Source organism: Cervus elaphus, chromosome 17 (genome assembly GCF_910594005.1).
Source record: "Cervus elaphus chromosome 17, mCerEla1.1, whole genome shotgun sequence".
Classification (NCBI taxonomy): Eukaryota; Metazoa; Chordata; class Mammalia; order Artiodactyla; family Cervidae; genus Cervus; species Cervus elaphus.
In genome coordinates, this window is record NC_057831.1 from 35292641 (window position 1) to 35307857 (window position 15217).

Below are 15217 nucleotides of genomic sequence, written 5' to 3' on the forward strand. Positions count from 1 at the left end.
GAAATCACACAGGAACCAACTTCCACATTTAACTAATAAAATTCCTCTACCAATCCTGTAAGAGCTAATTCACATTACAGAAAAATTCATTGTAGCAGAACAGACTGTACTTAATTGTCTGGTGCCAACTAGGTATTGCTCACAACCCAGAGTACGGCAAAGGAAACCCCAGGCGGGTTAGAGTCGTCATGGAAGGTTTCATGGAGTCAGGCCTGTAATGACAGCCGAGATTTGAATAAACAGAAAGGATTAAATGCATATGCTGTGTAATTGAGAGTGTTCTAAGTTACACGACCTTAACAAAGTGGAAGATCTGTATCTGGATTAGTAAAGTGTGGTAAGTTTATAGAGGGCCTCAAAAGCCAGGCAGACAAGTTCATATTCACTGAATAAATAAAACAAATAAAATGTAGTTTTGGAAGGAGAAACTGCTATGAGAAAACACCCATTTGGAAGCTGTAAAGAGCATGTTTATTGCTCTATGCTATATAAAATACACGATCATCAATAAAACAAGACAGCCCACTTGTCAGACCTGTTTGAGTATATACTGAATCACCTTTGCATACGCTGAATACAAATACAAACCCTTTAATGTGCTAAAATGAAAGTATGCATGGCCAACACTGTCAATGAAGTGGACCTGCAGTGGGCAAGCATTCATAATCCAATTTTACACGTGAGTCATCCTTAAACTAATAAGCATAGTAACTTGGCATATTAACCACTGACATGAATTATTTTCTGATTGCTCATGGGGAAAATGATATTTGTCATGATTAAAAAATGCACATTTCCACTCTACAAATTTACTTATCATAGTAATCTATTATACTTGTGTCTCTTCCACTAGAATTAAAACACTTAAAGATTTAGCCTCTTTCAGTCACTTTTTGAAGTTTTCAACTGCCTAGTATTGTCTGTTGAACACACTGCACTGTTGAGAAATGATTACAGAAGGTATAATCATTTGGAACAAAAGCCATGACAGACTTAGACAGCATACTAAAAAGCAGAGACATCACTTTGCCAACAAAGGTCCATCTAGTCAAAGCTATGGTTTCTCCAATAGCCATGTATGGATGTGATAGTGGGACTATAAAGAAAGCTGAGCACCAACGAATTGATGCTTTTGAACTGTGGTATTGGAAAAGATGCTTGAGAGTCCCTAGGACTGCAAGGAGATCAAAACCAGTCAATCCTAAAAGAAATCAGTCGTGAACATTCATTGGAGTCATGGATGCTGAAGCTGAAGCTCCAATCCTTTGGCCACCTGATGCGAAGAACTGATTCACTGGAAAAGACCCTGATTCTGGGAAAGATTGAAGGCAGGAGGAGAAGGGGACAAGAGAGGATGAGATGGTTGGATGGCATCATCAACTCAAAGGACATGAGTTTGAGCAAGATCTGGGAGTTGGTGATGGACAGGGAAGCCTGGCGTGCTGCAGTCCATGGGGTTGCAAAGAATCAGACACAACTGAGTGACTGAACTGAACAGGACATATAAGGAACCAATGAATGATGACTTACGTCTACAAGTACAAGCAAATGACCAAAGGTGAAGTATCCAGCCAAAGGAAAAACATGTGTACACAAACTTACCATGTCAACTACAAAGGGCTTGCTTGTGAACATATTACCCCTCGTCCTCTGTGACGATTGAACTGCATGTGAAATTTTGACTTAGATATGGTGCCCAGTTGTTTGGTCAAACTCTAGTCTGGATATTGCTGTGAAAAGTATTTTTTGACATGGTTAATGTCTATAAACATTTGACGTTAAGTGACTGAACTGAACTGAAAGCAGGTTACCTTTAAATAACGTGGGTGGGTCCCACTGAATCAGCTGAAGGCCTAAAAGCAAAAACTGACATTTCCTGGAGAAGGAATTTTGCCTCAAACTGTAACATAGAAATCCTGCCTGAGTTTCCAGCCTGCTGGCCTGCCCTACAGATTTCAGATTTGCAAGCCACCATAATCATATATATTATCCCTTAAAGTGAATCTTCTTATAGATAGATGATATAAATATGTATACAATTGGTCTGTTCTTCTGGAAAGCTAACTAACTGATTCACTAACTGATTCACCTCTTCCCTTCAAAAATAAAAAGGCTAAAAACACATGCATTACTAGGAAAAAATTTTATTAAAAAAATCCCATTATAAGAAATTACATTAATACATACATGTGTATTTTTGTAAATGTACATAGACAACAATGACTGATCCAAGTTTTGACTTAATGTCAGACAGTAGTACTCTACAAAAGTAATTTTTAATTCAGTGATATTTGTACAAGCACTTAATATGGTTTTGGTGGGGGTGTAAAGTGAATTACCTTCTTCTACTTAAGAGGAAAAGAAAATGTAATCACAGCAGGTCCCCATGTTTTCATGACCACACTTTAAGAGTCAATCATCAATTTTGGTCTCAAAGGAGTCCTAGGGTTGACTGAGGGCTGAAGAGTCCCAGGGCTGTGCTTACACAACACAGATGATTCACGTGATTCCTAAAATCACCTCTATCTCCTAACAGTGACATTATAAAATACCTAAACTGTGAGAACACACCATATACAGCCTTGAAAAGTTTTAAGACAACTTTTCTTTTAGACGGATTAAACCATAGTTCTTATAGGAGTGTTTCATCTCTAGTATTACTCAAAAATGACTAGTGATTTTTAATCTCTAAAATTAATTATGATAATATTATTTGGCATAATTCTAAATATTTAATAAAGAAATTACTAGCTTTCCAATCTATGAGTTTACTCAAGATGATTATAGAAAAATTTTGCTTTCTTTTTTAACACTTTTAAAACTCTTTGTTTTACACTGTTATTTTGAATCCATATTTTTCTCTGAGTTATATAACTAGATTTCTCAAGAAGTAAAAATCACTAAAATATATACTTTTCTTTTTATGCTTCATAATTGAAACATTCCTGCTGGCAATAGGTAAAAGAAAAAAATCAAAACAAGGAAGAGAAACAGCATGACATACAGGATAGATATTACGTATACTTCAAAAACGTGAGAAGTATAATTATAAAGTGAAAATATCCCCCACAAAAAGACCACACAACCATTTCCTACTGTTCATGCACTTGAATTATAGGGAATTTCTGACCAAATGAAAAACGATGGTACCTCAACTACTCTCCAATTGTCCCTATAAGGGAAGATATAGACAGGTATACAATTTACCAATCATGTTAAAGTGATCAGTAAATCTACATCCTATCAGTGACAGGACATCTTACATGTAAGCAGAAGTGTTTTTCCATGATGACAATCACGTACCGCCGCACGGCACATTCAGAGCAATGGCATGTGTGAGTGGGGTACTGCAAACAAGCAGACGTACAGAAGGAAGTCCAAGAAGTCACTAACGCGGCTATGAAAAGAGAAAAGACGTCTTCTAAGTTCCATTTTCACCAAGTACTGGGCACTACAATTGAAAACTAAACTGTAAGCTTCAGGAGGACAAAAACCATATGTTTCATCAACCATTATATACACAGGTACTAGCAACATTTGTTTATTCAGCTGAAGAATTCTACTATCCTCACGTGACCTCAGATTTGCAAACATTTCAAAATGGATATCTGGGCTATAGAAATTGAGAGGAGACCCCAAATTCCAGAAGCCTTAAAATGAATGTGAAGTAAATGTTTGGGATTCTTGTTCAACAATATGACAAACCAGTCAGTTCTTTGGCCCCCATTTTCCATATCAGCCTATGCTACTTTCTTTAAACCTCACTGATACCCTAATGCCCCTGGTATGTATGCCATAGTCCCTCCAGTCCTTTCATTTTTTTTTTTTTTCAAGACTTGCAGCCATTTTAGGATATCTGGTTTCAAGTTAAGAACCAAGTAACCTAAAAAAGTTTTTAGTCCATGAAAAAGCCATAAAGAGAAATATTCAAAGTGAATCTTGACATGACTCAGGACAGTGGTTAGTCCTGGGAGTTGTTCACATAAAATGGACAATATTCAAGCTACTCTAAAGCAGTATTCATTTACTAATCAACTACTAAGGATCTTCACATCACTGATTTAGATGAGCTGTTTGAAAAAGAGAATAAAGCACAAAACTCTGCCCTCATTAAGTCTACAATCTAGTGGGCATGAAGCATAAGCAAGCAGTAAATTATGATACTTTAAATGGAGACTTGATAGTGATATACACAGCCTGCTATTAGAACTCAGAACAGGCTTCTTACATGGGGTTGAAGTAGGCATCCTTGAACTTACATTTGCACTGAGCCTTGAAGGACTCACAAGAATAAGTCAAATGATGGAAGGTCAGTCATTTCAAGTGAATGGTGCAACATCTGCAATGGCTATGAAAGGCTATGATAAGCAAAAAACAAAAACAACAAAATATTTTGCATTATTGTGCAAGAGAGGATTTCAGCAAGAATCTAGTACCCTGGAGAGCTCCCTTGCCTCAAAGATGACTAGAGAGACTGAGGACTAGCCTGTTGGAAGTGCGGTTGGAGATCTCCAGAACTTCAAATATACCAACCTATCCCATATTCAACTTAAACTTTTTGGTATTTAAAATACAATACATCATCAAATGACTTCCTATATTAGATTCTGGGGCTATGTGTTTCCTTCATTATCATCCAATGAACCTGATTGTCCTCAGAAATATCCTGGAAGGCAATTCTTTCCTACTCTTCACTAGATAGTTAATACTGTAGTGTCTTTATCCCTTCAGTGTTTTGAGCAGGACTTGGACCTGGGACCCTCAAAATGTCCCCGTGGGATGCTTCATATTACACTTTCCCTGTCATCAGCTTAGACCCTCCCACTGCAGAACCCTTCACCCTTTCAAAAGATGAACTGGTATTGATGAAGATGTTTCCCAATATCACCATATTTACACCCTGAGGAACACTGTAGGAAATATACCTCAAAGTTAATTTTAGCCATAATGTTGCTGCAAGTTTATATGTTTGCTGTACAAATTTATAATGCTTTTTTATGACCCAATTTAGTAATCTGTACTTTATTTTTAAAATTACCACTCAAGGAGGTACATTCTAACTTTTAAGAAACTCATTTATTAATCAATACATTCAGTTTTATTGGGTCTGTTTGCACATGAATACAGAGAAGGCAATGGCAACCCACTCCAGTACTCTTGCCTGGAAAATCCCATGGACAGAGGAGCCTGGTAGGCGGCAGTCCATGGGGTCGCTAAGAGTCAGACATGACTGAGCGACTTCACTTTCACTTTTCACTTTCATGCATTGGAGAAGGAAATGGCAACCCACTCCAGTGTTCTTGCCTGGAGAATCCCAGGGATGGCAGAGCCTGGTGGGCTGCTGTCTATGGGGTCGCAGAGAGTCAGACACGACTGAAGTGACTTAGCAGCAGCACATGAATATAGTATTAAAAATTGAAAACAAAATCAAATAACTCTGCTTGAGCTATCTTCCCAGTAGGTAGCACTCCTTTGAAAATTTAGGAATTACGGTATACTGACCTGTTGGTTTTATTATCAGTAAGACATTTCAAAACTTTACATGAAATAAGTTACTTTTAGTCTGCATTTCTAACATTGAATTTGATTTTTATATAGAGGTATGTTTATCCTTTTCTTAAGCTTCACGTATGATGTCTTTCAAGTTTTTCCCGAATGTTCTAAATAATACTTTATATTAAAGAGTACTCACTAAACACATTTCATATATTCAGACTTAATGACTTAATGCTCTGGTAATTTATATATCTATAAATAACAAAAACAATCAAACAAATAAAAATAGTTGAGAAAGAATTGACTAGAATGTCAAAGCCTATATCTGCATTTGTTTCTACCATGTTTTTATACTTGCTTGGTTTTATTTGTAAATCTTGCATTGGTTTATGATGTATCAATTGCTGCTACTGCCAAAATCAAGCAAAATACAAAAAAAGTCACAAACAAAAGCAATAACAACTCACTAACAGAATCATAGTATTTAACTTTCCAGGAAAAACCTAACTGCAGTGAACAGATACATAAGAAATATGACATGCTAGTCTGAATTTAGTTGATAAGGAAGTTGAATTAAGGCAGTATACCTGGCTTACCAAACACTTCCCAAACTCAGGAATACCTCTAGTTTTTGTTAACAAATGGGGAAAATTAGAGAAGGCATCAAACCACCCAGAGTATCTTTCTTCAGCTGTTTGACATTCCAACTATATTACGTTCAAATAAGGTTATAAAGCAGAATGAAGAAAAGCCAGGTCATCTTGAAATAAACAACTCACTTAGAATTACAGAAACAAACCAGACAGGGAAAAATCTGTATTCCATTTATGTGGATTACACTGTTAAAGAACCACAGGAGGTACATCCTTTTTGAAACAGACTGACATACATAATAAGCATTTACAAAATGTTTGCTGTCAATGATGATGAATGAGTTAGCTCTATAGTGGGACACAGCCACATAAAAGAAGATAACATGTACCAAAACGAAGCAATCTGGTGATGATCAGAACCTGGAACTAGACTTGCCCTTCAGTCTGTAAAGCACAATACAACCCCAGCTGTAAATACTTCCAAGAAGTCCAACCAACCTACACGGGGTGGGGCCGTACGGAAGGGGAGAGAGTGAAAGCAGTAACAGATTTTATTTTCTTGGGCTCCAAAATCACTGTGGACAATAACTGCAGCCATGAAATTAAAAGACACTTTCTCCTTGGAAGGAAAACTATGACAAACCTAGACAGCATATTAAAAACCTGCCACCATTTTGCTGTCAAAAGTCCACATAGTCAAAGCAATGGTTTTTCCAGTAGTCAAGTATGGATATGAGAGTTGGACCATCAAAAAGGCTGAGAGCCAAAGAACTGATGCTTTCCTATTGTGCTGACCCTTGAGAGTCCCTTGGACAGCAAGGAGATCAAACCAGTCAATCCTAAAGGAAATCAATCCTGAACATGCACTGGAAGGACTGATGCTGAAGCTAATGTTCCAGTACTTGGGCCATCTGATGCAAAGAGCCAACTCATTTAAAAAGACCCTGATGCTCAGAAAGACTGAGGGCAAAAGGAGAAGAAGGTAGCAGAGGATGAGATGGTTAGACAGTATCACCAACTCAATGGGCATGAAACGGACAGAGGAACCTGGCATGCTGCATCCACGGGTCACAGAGAGACGGACATGACTTAGCGACAGAACAACAACAACAATATGCCCTAAGAGGTTGGCATCATGAAGGTCTAAGAGTGAGTACTGGGAATGAAGCATACCTCTCAGAGTTGGAACGTTTTAGAAGTCCAGGAAACTAGTTACTGGGGACAAGGCAGGGGAGAGTCTGCAGGCAGATGAAAGAGCTTGGGAAATGAAATGGTTTCACAGGCATAAACCCAGTCCTTAAAAAATAAAGAAGGCTCTGTCAAAGAAAGTCTGTGCTCAAATGCTATGAGAAATGGTGATACTGAGTAAGTTACCAAGATGTAGGGGACAATATTAAGTGAGAAATCAGTTTCAGTTATAAGAAAGAAGCAATACTAAAAATATGCTATAACATTAGAGCTGGACATCAAGGGTGGCTTGATATTAAGTCCTAAGGTCTTGGACTAGATGCCAAGCTTTCCACTACATAGAAGGAATGCTCATAAATCAGGAGCATGGCTGAGGGCTCTGATAAACAATTCCAGTGGCAGATAAAGATTCTGACAAAAAGCTACAAAACAGGCCTTAAGTGAGATACTCAGTAAAACAACCATTTTTTCTTTTTGTTATATGCACCTATTTTTATTCATGTTATTGACTGACTTAAACACATTTTGAAATATATAATTTTGTCCATTAGTCTAATAGAAAGCTTCAGAAAAAGCAAATGTAATGCTGACCATGGACTTCTACAGAATCATAATACATAAATACTTCAAAATAGTTCCTTTGCTTCAAACATTTGAACACTGATTAAAGCCATATTTAAGTAAATAAGTTGAAGATTAAAAGTCAAAAGAAACTAAACTGATAGGCAATTTTTTTTCTCATGGGAGACAAGCTGAATTAACAGGCTGCACGAAATATCAGTTTTGCTTGAGCAAGGTACTGAAATCTCTGTGTGTACCTTGCCAAAAGATATGCTGTATATTTCCAAATATGGAGAATATCTAATGTTTGACCATTCTCCACACATAGGCACTTATTCTTAAAACTATATTTGGTTACATCTTAAACTTCCACTAATAATTTGGGAGATTCTGACTAGTTGGGGTAAAAGAATTATGGCACTGAGAGCAAAATATATCAGTACTGAAAAGAGAAATAAAAAGATGGGACTATCAGCCTTAAAAGTTCTCCATCACTTATTGCAATCACCCAAGCAGCAGCAACAGCATCACTGAGGAGAGGAGCAACAGAGTGAATAATGGACAGATATTGCTGGGCCCAGAGTTAAAACAGGAGTAAGGACTGAATACACTCCATGCCTTCTATCTACTGATTTCATAATTTACAAAGTATTGTAATAAAGTATGAATATTTGGTATCAGTAGTTTGGCAGCTCACAGAATAGAACCTCAGTTTCCTCATCTCTAATATATGCACAGAATTTTATAATGTTAGGAGAACTACATGGCATAACAAATATAAGTGTCTGTCATGGAAGAAGTGTTCAGCACAGGATAGCTACTGCTGCTGTTGTTAACAAACATCTCATCATTTGCAAAATAAAAACAACACCCATATTTTCATATAGTCTAGGGACTCCCTTTATTTTAAAATACTTTTTAAAGGGTCAATCTTTGGAAAAACATAAAATATCCTTAGAATGAAGGGATACAATTATTCAATATTTATGTCTTGGCCATTGTTAATTCTTGATGATACTAAACCAAATACACAAACACACATAAAATTAAATTGCAATGAGTACCATAAGGAAGAAGAACATGGAACTAAAACAATATATATAAGGGACACTGATCAGCAAAGAAGGCCAAGGAAGCTTTCCTTTGGGAAGGGCTGATTGAGCTTGTATCTGAAAGGCAGGGGTGGGGGAGTCCTGGGGGTTGGGGGCCAGGATGGAAGAAGAAGAAAGGGAGAAGGATATTAAGAGAGATATAGGATTTGAACGCATTATCTTTATCTTGAAAGAGGTACAGATGTGATCTAAAATTCTTTCAGCAGTAAGAACATTTGAGAGAACATTTCACACTTGTGAAGCTACTACTGCACAGCTAAAATAACTGTAATCTTATACAGAGAAAATGATTATAAATGCCAAGACCAAAAATATCACATAAGAGTCAACAAAACTAAAGACGGTCAACCTTTGTACATTGTGCATATTTTTTGCTTTATAAATGACTACCAATAAGGTCAGCCTTAGCTCATTATTGTCCAGTTAAATTCTACACTGATGTACTGCTTCCCTAATCAACAATGAGTTACAAAGTCATTTAAGTTTTTTAAAAAAGAAAAAGCTCAATTAAGACGAAATTCTTCTGATGGAGAGTGCAATATTTTCTAGGTTTAAACAGTTAAAGCGTAGTTATCTCTACCAGTTGAGGAAAGTATTTAGATATAAAACAGGCGGAAGACATGGCCTTCAGATTTCACTATAAAATACTCTAAGTTAGTGATTCTCAAACTTTAGAGTGTGTAAGAATCACACGTGTGTGCATGCTTAGTTGCTTCACTCATGTCCGACTCTGAGACACTATGGACCACAGCCTGCCAGGCTCCTCTGTCCATGGGATTCTCCAGGCAAGAATACTGCAGTGGGTTAGGCTGTCTTCTCCAGGGGATCGTCCCAACCAAGGGACTGAACCTGTGTCTCTTGTGTCCCCTGCATTGGCAGGCAGGTTCTTTACAACTAGCACCACCTGGGAAGCCCAAGAATCACACAGGAAACCCCAATGCAGAATTTCTGATTCAATCATTTAATGGAATTGCATTTTAACAAGTTTACTCATGCTATTGCCCAGGGAACCACATTTTGAGAACTACTACTCTAGGTTAAGAATTTGCCATTAGATAACAGAATGTTTCCTTATAAATGACCTTTAGGTTTTATTTAGTATCAGAACACAGCTACAGTGTTCAAGAATTGTAGTAAGTTTAATCAAAATTTTAAAATTGTTATTACAGTGTAAATAATTAAAAAACAAAAAGTATATTTTTAGGTTAGTGTAAATATAGAGCCAGGAATTTGGCCAAACAACAAACTTTATCTGTCAAAGGTCCAAGCAGAATTTCTTTTAATTCTAATATAAAACCACATACCCTAGTAAACATTTCAACCACTGCTTTTTTTTTTTTTTGCCACTTTGTTTAGCCATGAAAATAGCTTAAAATGAAATACAGTCATTTAAAGCAAGAACTGAAAGCAATATCCCGGTACTGTATCAACTGCAGCTTAGACTGGTCAGCTTTACATTTTTATATTATATTTAGCATAAGCTACATATTGAAGTATGTTTCCTTTGTTAGTGTCTTTCATCAATCTGCTCATCTTTTCTCTCTGCTTCTCCCACTGCAGACTTCATGTTTTATTGTTAAATGACACTCTCACATAGTGAAGATTATATTGCTGATAAAAGCATATGTCCTTAATATACAGCAAATAGATTTTGTCACTATCCAGTAGGGAAATCATGCAAAAGCTGTCAGTCAAACAGTGGGAGAGATTACATTATCAAAGTGATACACCTGTGACATATTGTCCAAAACCAAACTCAAAACAGACCAATTAACAGATACGCTGGTCTGTACTTTGACTACATTGGAAATCATCCCATTCCTACATGAATAGAAATTGGTGATTTAAAAGGATTTTCACTTCTGTAATGACTTATCTATTCACTGTCAACAAAATATATATTATAAGTCTTTTAATTCAACTAAGCTGAAAGTAATTCTATTCTGTTATTTACTGAAAGTCGTATCTAATATTTGTATTATTTCCTTACTATCACCAGAAAATACTTCTGGAATGTCATACTGATTAGACAGGCTCAATGTCAATTCAGATCTTACCTCTTGTGTTCCTAAAATGGAGGAATGCATTCTAAACAGTTTTGTGTTTGTATAAAAACAAATATATATACAAAGAACAAGTAACTAAGTTAAAAACGCACACTCTTATAAACAGAGCACAATCTTTTTAGTAATACAATATATTTACCAAAAGATAGTTAAAACATTCTTTAAACTGTTACAACTCTAAAATTGTTTCCAAAGGTCCTACATCATAGCTATGTATTCAAGGAAAATGATGTAAGGATAGCTTAACTATTATGCAAATGCATTCTAACAACTTTAAAGCAAAATATGGTGGAAAATGTTAATCAGTTCTACATTTTATATGAATAAAATATTAAGCATTCAGTGACTGCTCATTATTTATACAGTTGTTCTTTTACATATATCATACTCTTTTCTTTAGACCAAAGCTAAGGAGAGTTGGTTAAGGATATAACTCAAACACCTCACTTCATGTACATTCCACCTTGTTATTAACATAAAATTCAACACTTTAGTGTGAGGTGGTATATTTAAATATTTAGGGTAAGCATTCTCTACTTATGTATTTTTCTAATATATAGAGAGTATATTTTTCACTAAGAAGCAAGATAAAATAAAAATTTGTCTTCTTAGGCACAGAAATATTTACAACTAATTCCAAAAACACAGTGTACAGAATGTTGTACATCAAAAACAGGCTCACCTTCGACTCTGCACAACAAATTCAACCACTTTGCAATATCAAAAGCTATTTCAAACAAACTTTTCTTTCTCACATCTTTTGCTCTTTTCTACAATTCAAGGAGACTTGCATTTTACACTTTATATTCTTATCCACAAGTCACTAATCCTATTTATCCTTTAAGATCAAAACCAAGGAAGTCTTACCTACCCCAGAAGCCTTTTCAGACAAAATTCAGTATGAAATGTTATTGTCATGCTCTGAACTCCTGCAGTCTTCATTAGACATGCAATCTCTTATTGTCAAGGTTTGTTAACTGTTCAAGCATGAACATCGGACTTTCCCCAACTGGAGAGTAAGCTCCTGAAGGGCAGGAGGCAAAGAAGTCTTACATTCCTCCACAATACCTAGATAGTACCTTGCACAAGACAGGCTCTTTATTATGAATACTATGTTGCATAATAAAATGCAATAAGGAGGCCAACATCTATAATATATATTTTTTTTCATTTTCAACTTCATGATTTAATGCAAATCAACATTCTATAGTATAAAAATGCATCATTAATAAACAGTTGCTGATCCTCTGATGGTGTCAAAAAAAGTATTCATAAGTATGACTATTTAATGACTACAATAATATAGCCCATCAAGTACATTTTAAAATTCCCCATTACTTCTACATTCCAATGATTCAAGAAAGTTAACAACACTCAGAGCCAGGGCGCTCAGTTCATGTTTTAACGTAACAAATAAAACTGCACATGTTCCAGTGTTAAAAATGTATTTTAAACCAATACAAATCTAATCAAATCAAAATAAATCCTTAACTCTGCTTTGTCTTCGAAACAGAACTGCTAAGGAAAGCTACTTTCACACTGGAAGAAAACATCAACAGTTGGCATGTTTTGGTCAAAAAAGGAGCTCCTTAATTAATAGTAAATGAAAACAAATCACTCTGACAGTAAGTTGGTCAGTTCTCTTTCTTCTCCATGAAATTATTGAACTGGTTGTTACAACATAGAATTTCAATGTTTTAAAAACATTGTGCTTGACAGCTGCTTAGAGACATCCAAATTTAAAATAATAAGGACACTATCCTACTATATCAGTTACAACCCAGTAAACGGTTCTATGAAAACAGATTTTTCATAGAACAAACATAAATTTGCTAAAACGCAGTTGGTATACACTGTTCTAAGGCACCTCTCTAAGCTTCACGTTATGTCTGGAATTTTTGTCTTGTTATAAAGCAAACAGGAAAAGAAACCGAAACAAACTAATTGTGTTGTGGACTCGACTAATAGTATTTTAGGTCTTTTCTTAATAGCTAGTTCTAATTCTAATCAGCAATAATCAATACAAACGCACCTAGCTGTCTGCTTCTCTTTCTTCCCCAAGGCTTTTAATAAAACCAGCTTTATGGTAAAATGTGTGCACATTATGTTAACAGCCTTTCTTAGGTGTATAAATGTGTTCGATATCAGTGGGAAGGTATTCAACTGTAAAGATATTAGAAATGAAAGCTGTTGAAACCAAGTAGATGTTTTGTCTGTAAGTATTATTGGTGGCCTAAAGAGGTAAGAGACGTGACAAGTACACACAAATATAAAAGGCAAAGGATCAGTAACTTGTAAAAAGCATGTTTTTTTTCTACCTGTAAAATGGCAAGTGATTTTCTGACTTCCTTCATCTCAGATTCAAGGTCCCACGAGAAAGGGGGTGGGGATGGGATGGAAAGCAGAACTGCTTCTAATTCTGAGAAAGAAGAGGGGAGAGATGGGAGAGAGGAATTGAGATGGAGGAGGAGAGGGAGACAGAGAAGCTCAGGAAACACGGAAGGAAACCCCGAGAAATTTCACAACTCTTTGCCATAAATAGCCTTTCTTCTCACTCTGGATCCCTCCTCCTTTACATCAGCAAGACTCAGCCTCCACGCGCAGAGCAGCACCATTCACAAATCCCTCCGTCACCCCATCGCGCAACCCTGCCCCTGACAGCACGGCGTGTACGAGTCCCCGGGACACAAGCCAGAAGGTGGGGGAGGCGGAGCAAGGGGACACCTGCGGTTTCAGCTCGGGACTGATTTTCTCTCCAGGTGAACCAACGCTTTGATTAGTCCAGAGGGCGAAAACACACACACACACACACACACACACACAAACACACCCCTCCCTGGAGCCCTGGATGCGCCACCACAAAGCAATTTGTTCACACTAAGTCGCTGCTGTTCCTGCCGCCGCTGGGGAGGGTCTCGCCTCCAATCCAGGAAGCCAGCGCCCGAGGACCAGCGGGCGAAGGCAATGGGCCGTCCAGGTTCGGGCACTGCGGCTCCCCGAGGAGCCCAGGGCTCCCCGCCCCCTTCTCCCTCCCCGCCGCCGCCCCCGCCCGGGCACCCGCAGTCCCCGGGGCCAGCGCTCCCCGGGCGCCCCTACCTGCGGGACGAGAGTGGCGGAGGAGGGGAGCGGCCCCGAGCCTGCTCCAACTCCTGCCTCCTCGACCGGCCGCGCTCCTCACCGCCCCGGAGTGGCGGCCGCGGCCGCGGTCATTCGAGCGCTCAGGAGCGCGGAGGAAAAGGCCACGCAGCGCGCGGAGAGTCGCGGGCCCGCGGCGAGCGAGCCCTTCCGCCTCCCTCCCACCCCGCCCGCCAGGCCAGGTCTCCGCGCCGCACACGCCTGGCCCACGGCCGGCGCCCCGGGCCTGGGCGGGGGCTGCCCCGGGGCGGCCCGGGCACGGCGCCGTCACCTGCCGGGCGGTCCTCCCCGCGTCCGCCCGGGGCCGACCCCAGTGTCGCGGCGACGCGAAGCGCGACCCGCCGGGTGCGGGGGCAACCGGGGGGCGTTACTACCTTGAGGGCTCCGCGCCGCTTGTTAGGCTCCTCCCGGGCACTCGGGGATTTATGTCTTCGGGGCACGGGACTGTCCTTCCCGGTCCCCCTCCTCCGCCCTCCCTCCCCTTCTCGGATGTTGGGCTCCTTCTCTCCACTCCCAGTAGTACAGAGTGGAGCTGCGTTATTTAATAATCCTCCTGCTCCTCCTGCCCGCGCCCGCAGAGCTGCTCTGCCTGAGCCACCGCTTCCCAGTCAGTCATGTTGTGGAGAGAGGGAGAGAGAGGCGGATTGGCAGTCGGTCGGCGACTATTTGTGGTGAGCGAGAGAAGAGCAGAGCGAGAGAAGGGCAGGGGAGGGACGTGGGGAGGCGCTTCCAAGTGTGTGAGTGCGCGGAGTGTGACTGAGGAGCGGACGAGAGAGCCACCTCTCTGGCAGGCCGCGCTCCCAGACTGTGAGGAGGGCGGCGGCGAGCGCTGCCTTTATAAGGTCGGGGTGGGGGGAGGGGTTAGGCCGGGGCCGGGGGTGGGGGTGGGGGTGGGGGTGGGGTGGGGGCGGGGGCGGGGGCTCCGAGGGCGGCGCCCGGCCAACTGCGTCCGCGGGTTACCACGCACGCATACTCACGCATTAACGCGCGCACACCCACTGCTGGCCCGTTGCTGAGTTTTCGTTTTAGGGGTAGCCGAATCAGACCGTGCTGACTTGGCTTTCCT

At 39.6% G+C, this 15217-nt stretch overlaps 1 protein-coding gene across 4 annotated transcripts in view; it reads right to left on the reverse strand.

The window, feature by feature from the left end:
• Positions 1 to 14941, reverse strand: part of CCSER1 (coiled-coil serine rich protein 1) — a 1392355-nt gene extending 1377414 nt beyond the window's left edge. For 2 of the 4 annotated variants that reach the window (XM_043871183.1, XM_043871187.1), the window contains exon 1: positions 14526 to 14941. The gene's annotated coding sequence lies outside the window, so the exon portion shown is untranslated. Of the gene's footprint in view, positions 1 to 13334; positions 13436 to 14112; positions 14305 to 14525 lie in introns of those variants that run through there. The other 2 variants (XM_043871185.1, XM_043871184.1) reach the window with 2 other exon arrangements.
• Between the last annotated feature and the right edge of the window lie 276 nt (positions 14942 to 15217).